This window comes from Malus sylvestris, chromosome 14 (genome assembly GCF_916048215.2).
Source record: "Malus sylvestris chromosome 14, drMalSylv7.2, whole genome shotgun sequence".
NCBI classification, from domain to species: domain Eukaryota; kingdom Viridiplantae; phylum Streptophyta; class Magnoliopsida; order Rosales; family Rosaceae; genus Malus; species Malus sylvestris.
The window spans coordinates 3,107,466-3,117,640 of NC_062273.1; the positions used below are offsets into that span (position 1 = coordinate 3,107,466).

Below are 10,175 nucleotides of genomic sequence, written 5' to 3' on the forward strand. Positions count from 1 at the left end.
GATTGGATCACTTGTCTTAGGCCACACCAATTGGGCTGGTGTTGATTTTCAATAGTCATAAACCAAAAACCTCTTCCGTTCGCGCAGAATCCCCGCATGCGAATAAGATTAATGTGTTGGATTACACTGATAGTTCCCACTTCAGCACGAAATTGTTTCTCTCCTTGGTTCATACTTTTCAGCTCCTTCACTGCAATGGCTGTTGAATTAGGCAACATCCCCTTGAATACAGAACCAAAGGCTCATTCCCTGAGTTTTTGGGAAGAGTTCTCCGTTGCTCTTCTTGAATCTCTATGCTTGGAAAGCACCAAAGAATCGCCAGTAGTCGCCAGTGCTCCCACTGACCATCTCCTTCTAAAAAACACCATGACAATGAAAGTTATACTTAAGATGGAAAAAAACCCTACAATTACTCCAATTACAATCCAATTAGTCTTTCTCGTTGCAATCCAAGTAGTATTTCTTGTCGTCTTATTTTTAGAATCCACAATCCGGAGATGCAATCATGTGTTGTTTGGAGAATAACTTATGAAATCGAACCCGTATGGTGTTATCCTTATATTATATAGATCCCTTGTCCACATGTAACACCGACGACTATCTGAAAAAGTATACGCAATGGCAGTGCATGAGCAATTTATTAAGCATTCTAATCTGCATTGATCAATGCTCACATGGAAAATTTCCTTGAAGTTCTGAGGATATGCAACATCTGTTATCACCAAAAAAGAGTCCCCAGGACTGCAGTGAAAAGGAATTTTCCTCACACAGCCATTTGAGAATTCCTTTAGTCTCCAATTTCCCCTAACTTTGGGTTCAAATCCTTCGAGGCAACAATAATGAGGATACCACCGCTGGTTGCAAATACTAAAAGTACCACATGACACATTGACCTCCCATTGGTTTGATGGTTCAGTTGAAATCAATTTCCATGTCCTGCAGTCTTCGTACCAGGCATAAAACTTGAGCTGACCATTTATTTCAAGCGTGGCTCTAGTAAAGGTACCAAGATAGTTAGACAAATTAAAATGTAATTCATCTAGCTCAAAAAAAAAGGACCAGGTGCAGGATTTTCCAGGTTTCTCGGGGTTCCAAGAACTTGTTTTTCTCTTGGTTCGATTATTGTATCTAAGCTCAGCACCCGGCAGCCAAGTATTCGTCAGGTGATTGAAACTCTGCCATATAACAACGGATGAATCAAATGCATCTGATAATAACAAATTTCCCATTGTCAAGAAGCTTTGCTGCACTAGAATTAGCGACCTTTGATGATCTTGAATTAGTCGACCATATTTCAACATTGGAGGGGGCTACTTAAGACCAAGTTTCCATTTTCGACAAGTTCTAAACTTCTAATACAGAGTTTCGGTTCAGAAACAGGTGGTTTTTTGTTTGCGACCCAAACTACGGTCTTAATGGTTAGATTTTTGTACCAAATGCCTATGTAATAGTTTTGAGGTATACCTGGCTTGTAGAAACCGAGCTTAAACGTTCCACTTGGAGAGGTGATAGTTTGTCCCCCGGAAAGAGATTGGCCTGGAGATATAGTGTGAGACGCCGTGGAAATACAAGCAATGAAGGTACAACATAACAAAAATCTCAATGCATAGCAGAGTAGAATTGTATCCATCTCTTGATTATGAATGTGACTTAAGACTACAACCATGCTTAAGAGCCCTATAAATATCTTCAAAGACCAATTTGTCACCAAATATTGGCGGAGACTCAAGCATGTAGCATCTCAAAATTCTGAGAAAGCCCAATGCAGACAGTTATCAGCCATGGCATTACAGGAAAATCTTGTGTCCACTTAGGGGACTGTGTCATCCATACGCACATTCACACAACTAAGCGAGACCACCATTGTAGTGGGACCACATTAGCCCAGTTTCACCAATCCCAATATAGGCAATTTACTTAGTTGGTGTGGGCCCACGAATAACGTTATCTTTAGGGTAGACACGTGAATTTCCCTAACAGTATCTTCTGTGAGTACATTAGTTCGAGCTAGCAATCTCAATGAAAATAATATATGAGAACAACTTTAACGGACCTTTTTGGGTGCAACAACTCCTTATTTATTATGAGAAATTATATTCACACACTCTAAATTACTTCTTCACATTTTTTATTTTTTTAATATTTTTTGATATTCTACACATCACTAATACTTGATAGAAAAATATTAAAAAATAAAAAAGGTGTGGAAGAAGTTGTTACACCCATCCCTAATTTAAATTGTATCTTCACTAAGTTTAAGTTTGTCTTGCTTTTAAAATTGGTTTTGGGTCTTAAATGGTGTGCCCAAGGGCCCACCCCCTGTTTTGTCCCCCGATTCTCTTTCTATTTTCTTTTATTTTTCTGAAAAGTCTCTCTCTCTCTCTTTCTATCTCTCTCTCTCTTGGTCTCTCTTTCGGTCTCTCTTTCCTTCTCTCACTCTTCCTTTTCCTCTTTTTCCCCTGAGTCTCTCTGTGTGTTCTCTCCTCCTCCCCAGGTACCACACATACACACACCCATGCACATGCAAAACAACACGACGACACCACCCTTTGATTCCACTCTCTTTCCTTCTCACCACGGTGCAAATATTCCCTAACGAGTTATCGTCGTTTTCGACGAAGGTAGGTCAAAACACCCTTCCATCTTTCTCCCTAGTAGTCTAGAAGGATTCATGGTTGCTAAAATGTGATTTTGGTGAAGGTTTGGACATGAAAACACGTCGGGGAGACTTCCCCAAACTTCCGACGAGGAAACCGTCACTTTCGAGGCAATTTCTGGCCAAACCATGGTGAGTTGGCCAGCGTGAAAGGTATGAATCTCTTCATCTCGCTGAGTACTACAAATTTCCTTTTTGTTTCACCAATTTCGTTGAATATTGAAGAAGTTATATCCATTTGAATCTTACCCAATTTCCGGCGATCTCCGAGGATTTCGAGGCGTTTTCCGGCCAAACCACGGCTAGTTAGATGTTTTATAAGGAACCATTCTCTTCGTCTCTTCGAGGGCTACGATTTCCATTTTTGAATCACTTGATTTAGTTGAGTATTGACAAAGTTATGAGCGTTTAAAGTTAGGGAAGGTTCCGGCTGAATTCCGGCCTTCTTCTCCGGCGAGACCAAGAAACCAAGGCCTTCGGGCCTAAACCCATTCGAACCAGGCCCTTTGGGCTATGCTTAAACCCAACCCAACCCCTTTTATTTTATTTTGTTTCTATTTATTTTATTTCAAACCCAAAACAATTGGGCCAGGCTTTAAAGCCCAATACCTTTCAAACCCTTTTTAGTTTTATTTATTTTGTTTTTGTTTTAAAACCCAAAGGCCTTGGGCCACTTCTGTTAGGGCCTTAAGCCCGTTAGCCACTAAACCCTATAAACCTTTTAAAACCTATACCCTTTTTAATTATTAAACCCCAAAGCCCTTTGAGACCAAAACCCTATACCCTAACCGGCCCAAACCCTTTATGTGGAATATTCTATTAACTTTTACGAAATTTATCTGGGACCCTTCTTAATTTGACGTCCTGAATCCGTTTTCGATGTCCGTTTTCCTAATTTCAATTGTTATAATAGAGTTTTATTAATTGGACCCTGTATGTGCTTAAGGGCAATTGTTAGTGGCATTCCGTCTTTGCTAGCTTGCGTGGCTCTTCGGCAACTAAGTATCTGTGAGTGGACCCCTTTTAAAATACATGTTTTAATAATAGAAATGCATATATGGAAAATCATAATTTAACAATCATGTTCTATGAGACGCTTTGAGATAACATGCTTATTGAGCCTAATTTGAATTATTACTATTTTTCCTATAACCCGTGTTCTTATAGAATATCTGATGGATGACGATATAATATTTAGAACATGTTTTGAACACCTCTTTATAGTATAGATGATAGATGACCTTATACTATGAAGTTGCTTTTCAATATATATATATGTTCAATGGTTTGGTACTTACCTAATGGTCATTTCCGCTACGGGATGTAGGGATAGAGTCCAGTCCGTCCCGGACCATGGTTTGGTGTTGGCATAGGGCTTGAAGTGTGTTTCCTCCGGCTATTAGCACAGGGACGGGGAGCCGGCATGGGGCCTGAAGTGTATTTTCCTTTTATTGTCTGCTTATAGACGGGGAGCCGGCATGGAGCCTGGGGGTTATCGGACATTCACTAGTGATTATTATATATACAAGTTATGATTTGAGATATTGCACGGCATGCTAGGTTTTGGAAAACCTATGTTTATCATGATATATATGTGTTTTCATAAAACCTGGGGGTTAGTACATTGATAACTGTTTTACTATATATATATATATATATATCAACTTGGTCCACTCATGTTTGTTTTGCGTCCCCTTCAAAACTTAGAATCGACGCATACAATCCCGGCATCCAGGCATTTCCGCATCGCCATCTTCAAGTCCTCTCGGTGTAGGACCTACTCATTTGTTCATTTAATTTTATATTATTTTCTTTAGTGTTCTAGTTAGTTGTATGCTCTGAACACTTTCCTTAAATGCATATTCATTATTTGTTTATATTTATAAGTCTTATTTATCCCTTGTTTTCAGCTTTTGCACTCAATAAATGGCTTTCGTCACCTTCGGATGTTGGCCAACACGTGCCTATCCTGGTATTCAGGGAATATCGGGATCGAGGTGTGTCAGATTGGTATTAGAGTGTGGTTTATTCAGAGCATACTTAGGATCTTCTTTTACTAAAGTAGTGTGTCGGTTTTGACATCATTTGGATGTCAGGACTTCGGGATTTAGTGTCATTCAGCGCAGTTGTGCGAACCTTTCTCTATTTGAATTGTCACCTTCTGGTTGAAATACAAGAATTCGTGTCGGGATTGTGCCTCATCGGTGACGTGTTTGATTTGTTAGATGACTTTCGATATTGGATCGATATTCTGCGACATGCATTCCCTAGGAATGGCCAGCAGAGTCGGTGTTACTTGGAAGCAACGTGTTTTAGAAATCTTAGTTTGCAGAAGTTTGGTCAAGATCAGTTCTAGATCTGAAATGGCGATGCCACTCTGCAATATGCATTCCCTAGGAATTACGGGCAGAGTCGGCTCTATAGAAAAATCTTGGCGGTACGAATTGGCTAAGACCAACTGGAGTTCTGAAACGATGATATCACTCTGCGACATGCATTCCCTAGGAATGGTGGGCAGAGTCATATCTTTTGGAAATTGCTCGAAACATTCGAAGTGCATGCTAAAGAAGCGAGTAAGTGCTAGTGGTGATGACGGTTTTTAGGTGGTAGTTGGTGGGAGCAAATCAATGTTCTCTGACTCGTTTCCACTGAGGATATTCCTGTGAATCTTTAGAATGAGTCATCGGCGATTGTTCTATCGATTACCTTCTTGTTTATTCCAACGACGAAGTCAAGTTCACGAACCTTTGACCATCAACTTCACACCAAATCCTTTAAGCGTTGACTTCGTCTAGAGATTATACTTTTCTTGGGAAACTCTTCGGTAGCAGAGGTTATTTCCACCAATTTCCAATAGGAGTTGTGATTCTTATTGTTGTCGTAGTTGGACTTGGATGATGAAAATCTAGTCTCATTTGGATAAACAGACTCCTTGAATTTCATCTGGGTCTGGTACTCGGTGGTAAACCCTAACTCTTTGTCCTCATACTTTTTGGTAGAGATGAACTTAGCATCTTGCTTGTAGCCCAACTGACTAGTGCTCTTGTCCATTAACTGTTCATCCTTGTAATTTTCAGTGTAATGGCTTGAGACTCCACTATATTCATCATGGTATGAAGATCGAACTTGCTCTGAATTTCTCTGGACTCGTTGAACTTTGGTTTCCTCAAGGGCATCATTTTTAAGGTAGCCAATTGTGTCACTACATGCATACGCATGCTGTTCTGTATCTTTCTTCTTTGTCGTTCTGTTGATTCAGATGTTCTATGTTTAATTTTTGAATTTTAAAACAAATCTCACAAAGTATTGTGAATTTCAAAATATCTTTGGCCTTGTCAAATTTTATAAGCAGTTTTTTTTACTATTCTTTGAGCTTAGACATGTTTCCCTTTTGGCTAAGAAACTCGTTAACCTTATTGTGATGATTAGCCAAATAATCATAAATATTGACTTCTATTTATGCATCTTTACTTTCCTTCACTTGTTTGTTTCTCAATGTAAACCGGATCATGCCAGAACATTTCACTGAGGGTAAAAATAAAAAAATAAAAAATTCACGTTCAAAACCAAATATCTTTTACTTCATTTTTGAAGGACTTGTTTTAACCCTCAAATTCTTAGGCATTCCTTCAGCCTTCTTGACTTGGTTTCTCGCTCAATCAATGAGGAATTCCAGATCGATCGATTTGGACAAGAATTTTGGGAGCATAACATTTTCACAAGCTTACCAGACTTACCAGAAAGAGTTCTAAGTGGATGTGAGGTTTAAGTCATCTTTTGGTAAGAGATTGGTGAAGATTGTAGTGTAAGTGATCAACAGATTGCATCATTATCTTCACGCTGAATTAAATGGTCACCACTTATTACCTTGCTACAATTCATAACCATCATATCGTACTCTGGTAGACCTTTCAATGATGCGATGCGTTTGCCTCAACGTAGCTTTCCATTACCTCACACCAGGATCATTCGGTTCGCGAGCACGTGGGCATGAGGTTTGAGCAGTCTTTTAGTAAGAGTTGGATGAAGGTTTCAGTACAGAAGGTCAGCGGATTGTATCACCATCTTACTATAATTCATAGGCATCACATCGGTTCTTTTCCAATGTGATGTGTTCGTCTCAACGCATCTTTTCATTGCTTCACAGGTGACTTCTCGTTTTCCGCTTGCTTGGCTCGAGCTTTTGGGTCTACTACTAATATGGTAGCCACTTCTCTTGAATCCCAACGTACAATTTTCAATGGGTTCTTTACTGGTGAAATTTTGGAGTAGTTGGTCATCTTTGGAAGAACTGAGGAGAATAAAGTATTTGGTGCTGGATAGAGTTTTTACAACAACAATTTCTGTTTTGTTCGGTTTGAGTATGGCACTTTTTGCGACATGGTACGAGAGTTTTCTATCGGCAACATTGGTTGGCAAATGAGTATGGTGAACTAGTGTTCAGAGGATCAAATCTACGTTATGAGCAATTGTACGCCCTCAGGAAATCATTGCTTGCTTATTGAGACAACAAATGTGTGGTCGATATCGAGGGCGGCCGACTGTGGTATCGATAACTTATTCGTTGTGTTCGTTAAGCAAGTGGGCAGGAAGATCCGTCTTCAGTAGTTGTTATGGAATTGTTATTCTTGGGACTCGATCCAAAGACACATCTATTCTCGGAGCTCATGAAGTATGTATTCTTGGGCGAGACCCTCTCTCATTTTTTAGTTTTGGTTTTCAGTATAAGTACTTTAACTTCCTTTACTTTAGTTATTTGTTTTAGACGTTACAAATGTTTTGGGGGAAAGAATTTCTGTTTTCAGTTTTAAGTTCAGCACGAGTTTTCAACCTATATGTTAGAACATATCTATTTTGACGTTGTTGATGCACAAAACCGGAGATCTTGGAACAACGTAAATCCGATCGTGAATCTGCAAGAAATGTAAATAACATAAGATGTATCGTGGTTCACCTCAAGGTTTGGGCTACGTCCACACTGATTATTGTATTTCTCTGTTTATGAGCCTTGTGGCTTTGTATGTGAGGGAGAGAGATTTAGAGCCTCTGAGGGAAAGAGTGAGGCCTCTGATGGCCTAGGAATTGGCCTCCTTCAATTATGAGGGTGAGGAGTCATTTTATAGAATAAGGGCTCCTCACTTATTACATATTTGCCCCTTCCTTTATTACATAATTACATTTAAGTCCCCAGAGTATTTGTACGAGATCTAAATATAGAGGCCCTAAGTATGGTATAAACAGTAGTCCCCTAAGTCTTCAGTCAAGAGAGTCTTTTGGCTGGAGACTTGAAATTCAATCCATGTGGAGGCGGTATTTGTATACCCTGCACTGAAGCTTTGTAGGTGAAGCTTTGCAAGTGAAGCTTTGAAGCTGGAGCTCTGTAAATGAAGCTTTTGAAGCTAAAGCTTTTGTAAATGAAGCTTTTGAAGCTAGAGCTTTTGTAAATGAAGCTTTCGAAGCTGTAGCTCTGTAAATGAAGCTTTTAAAGCTAGAGTTCTATAAATGAAGCTTTTAAAGCTAGAGTTTTTGTAAATGAAGCTTTTGAAGCTAGAGTTTTTGTAAATGAAGCTTTTGAAGCTAGAGCTCTGTAAATGAAGCTTTTGAAGCTGATTGACATGCTCATGAATGTTTATGTTGATTGACATGAGTGATGCTTATGGATGTTGTCATGAGCGATGATCATGAATGTTGACATGAGTGATGCTCATGAATGTTTATGTATGATTGATATGAGTGATGCTCATGAATGTTTATGTATGATTGACATGAGTAGTGCTCATGTATAATTTTGAAGTACTGGGCGTACTTTTGATCACCTGGTTGGTGGTAATAGGAGCAAGCTGCTGAATAAATTTGGAGTACTAGGCGTACTTTTGATCACCTGGTTGGTGGTAATAGAGGCAGGCTGCCGAATAAATTTGGAGTACTGGGCGTACTTTTGATCACCTGGTTAGCGGTAGGCTGCCGAATAATTTTGGAGCCATAGGGCCTCGCTCTTTTGGGCATATGGGCCTTGGCCCTCCACATATCAGTCCAACCTATTTATTTTGGGCTTTGCCCCTTTTTTTTTTTTTTTTATTACCCTCTAATGAGGTTTATACAGATGTCTCCGAAAGATAAGAAAAATAAATCACATCATACATCTGCCAAGAAAAGTAAATCACATCATTTTGGTGGGGTGTTTATTCCTTGCTTTTGCTTTCTCTTTTGCTTTCTATTTTCCCTTTTGGCAGATGGCAGACAACACTTCCATATTGGTTGACGAAGTGAGCAGGCAATTATCAGCTATCACAGTTGGGTTTCTTGGGTCATCCTCGGGAATATTTCTTTCAACCTTGTCGACAAGATCTGCACCGACATAAGCAGCTTTGGTATATATGCCTCCTCTTTTTTCTTTTTTCTGCTGTTTGAACACAAGCTGGTGTACTCCAGCTGTAAAAAACCCATCAGAGTGCTTTTCTTTCTTTTCTCTTTTTCGTTTATTCCACTTTTGCTTTCTGTTTTTATTATTCTGTTACTGCTTATTTCTACTCATTTCTTCCCTTTTCCTTTTTTAAAAGTGGCAGTGGAGAAGGTGATGGTGTGGCTGTGGATGCTAGCTAAGCCTGAGTGCCGCTCAAGGCTTTCATTTGAATGTGGTTGTGGTCGGAAAAGGGGGCAGTGTTGGACAAGGCCTTATATGAACCCAATCTGCGGATTCCAACAAACTTGGCAATGACAGCGTAGGTGACCATGACAATGAGCAGGACGAATATGACGTGCACCAAGAACACCAGATCCAAAATGGCCACCGCCCTGAACCGGGACTCGTCCAGGTCGCACTTGGTAGAACCTTCCACCGCGTTTACCACGTCCAGCAGCTGGTGCTTTCTATAAAACAAGAAAATGAGAGGAATGAAGGAGGTATGAGAATTGCAGAAATGGTGATACCGATTTCAATCAATGAGAGATTGAATTATCTTTGCCAAAACTAGAAGCTCCAGCGGCACTAACAGTCACAACTTGCTTCTTCCTCCTCCTCTTCTACTTCCTGTTCCGCTTCTTCGTTACCTTTGCCGTCATGGTTGCGAAAATTGACACCATGCTCATCGTCGTCGTTATCTCACCCGTCCATCTCAATCTTGAAGAAATTATCATCAGGCATGGGGTTTTGAGGCAGCGACGGGGGCACAATCTCCTCACGCGACTCTTGAGCGATTAGCCGCAGCACCTGGAGAAATGGAGAACCTAGAGTCGGGTTGTCGACCTGATCGGACGATCGGGAAGGAGGATTCGACTGCGGATACGAAGCAGCCGGGATCGATTCGACGAAACCGTTCTTGCACTCGTGGCAGACGATATCCGGAAGATTCGCCATGGTTTCAATGGAGACACGTTTGTTGCAGCAGTAGCACCAGTACTTCATAGTCTCCGTCTCGGCCTCTGACGCAGATCGCGGCGGCGGCGGCGGCGGCGGCGGCGGCGGCGTCTGGTATGGAGTTTCAGCCATAAGTTTTCTGTTTGGAATTAGAGGTCCGAT

General features: G+C 40.4%; 1 pseudogene; it reads right to left on the minus strand.

The window, feature by feature from the left end:
* Positions 1-1,229, minus strand: part of LOC126600411 (G-type lectin S-receptor-like serine/threonine-protein kinase At2g19130) — an 8,169-nt pseudogene extending 6,940 nt beyond the window's left edge.
* Positions 1,230-10,175: the final 8,946 nt, after the last annotated feature.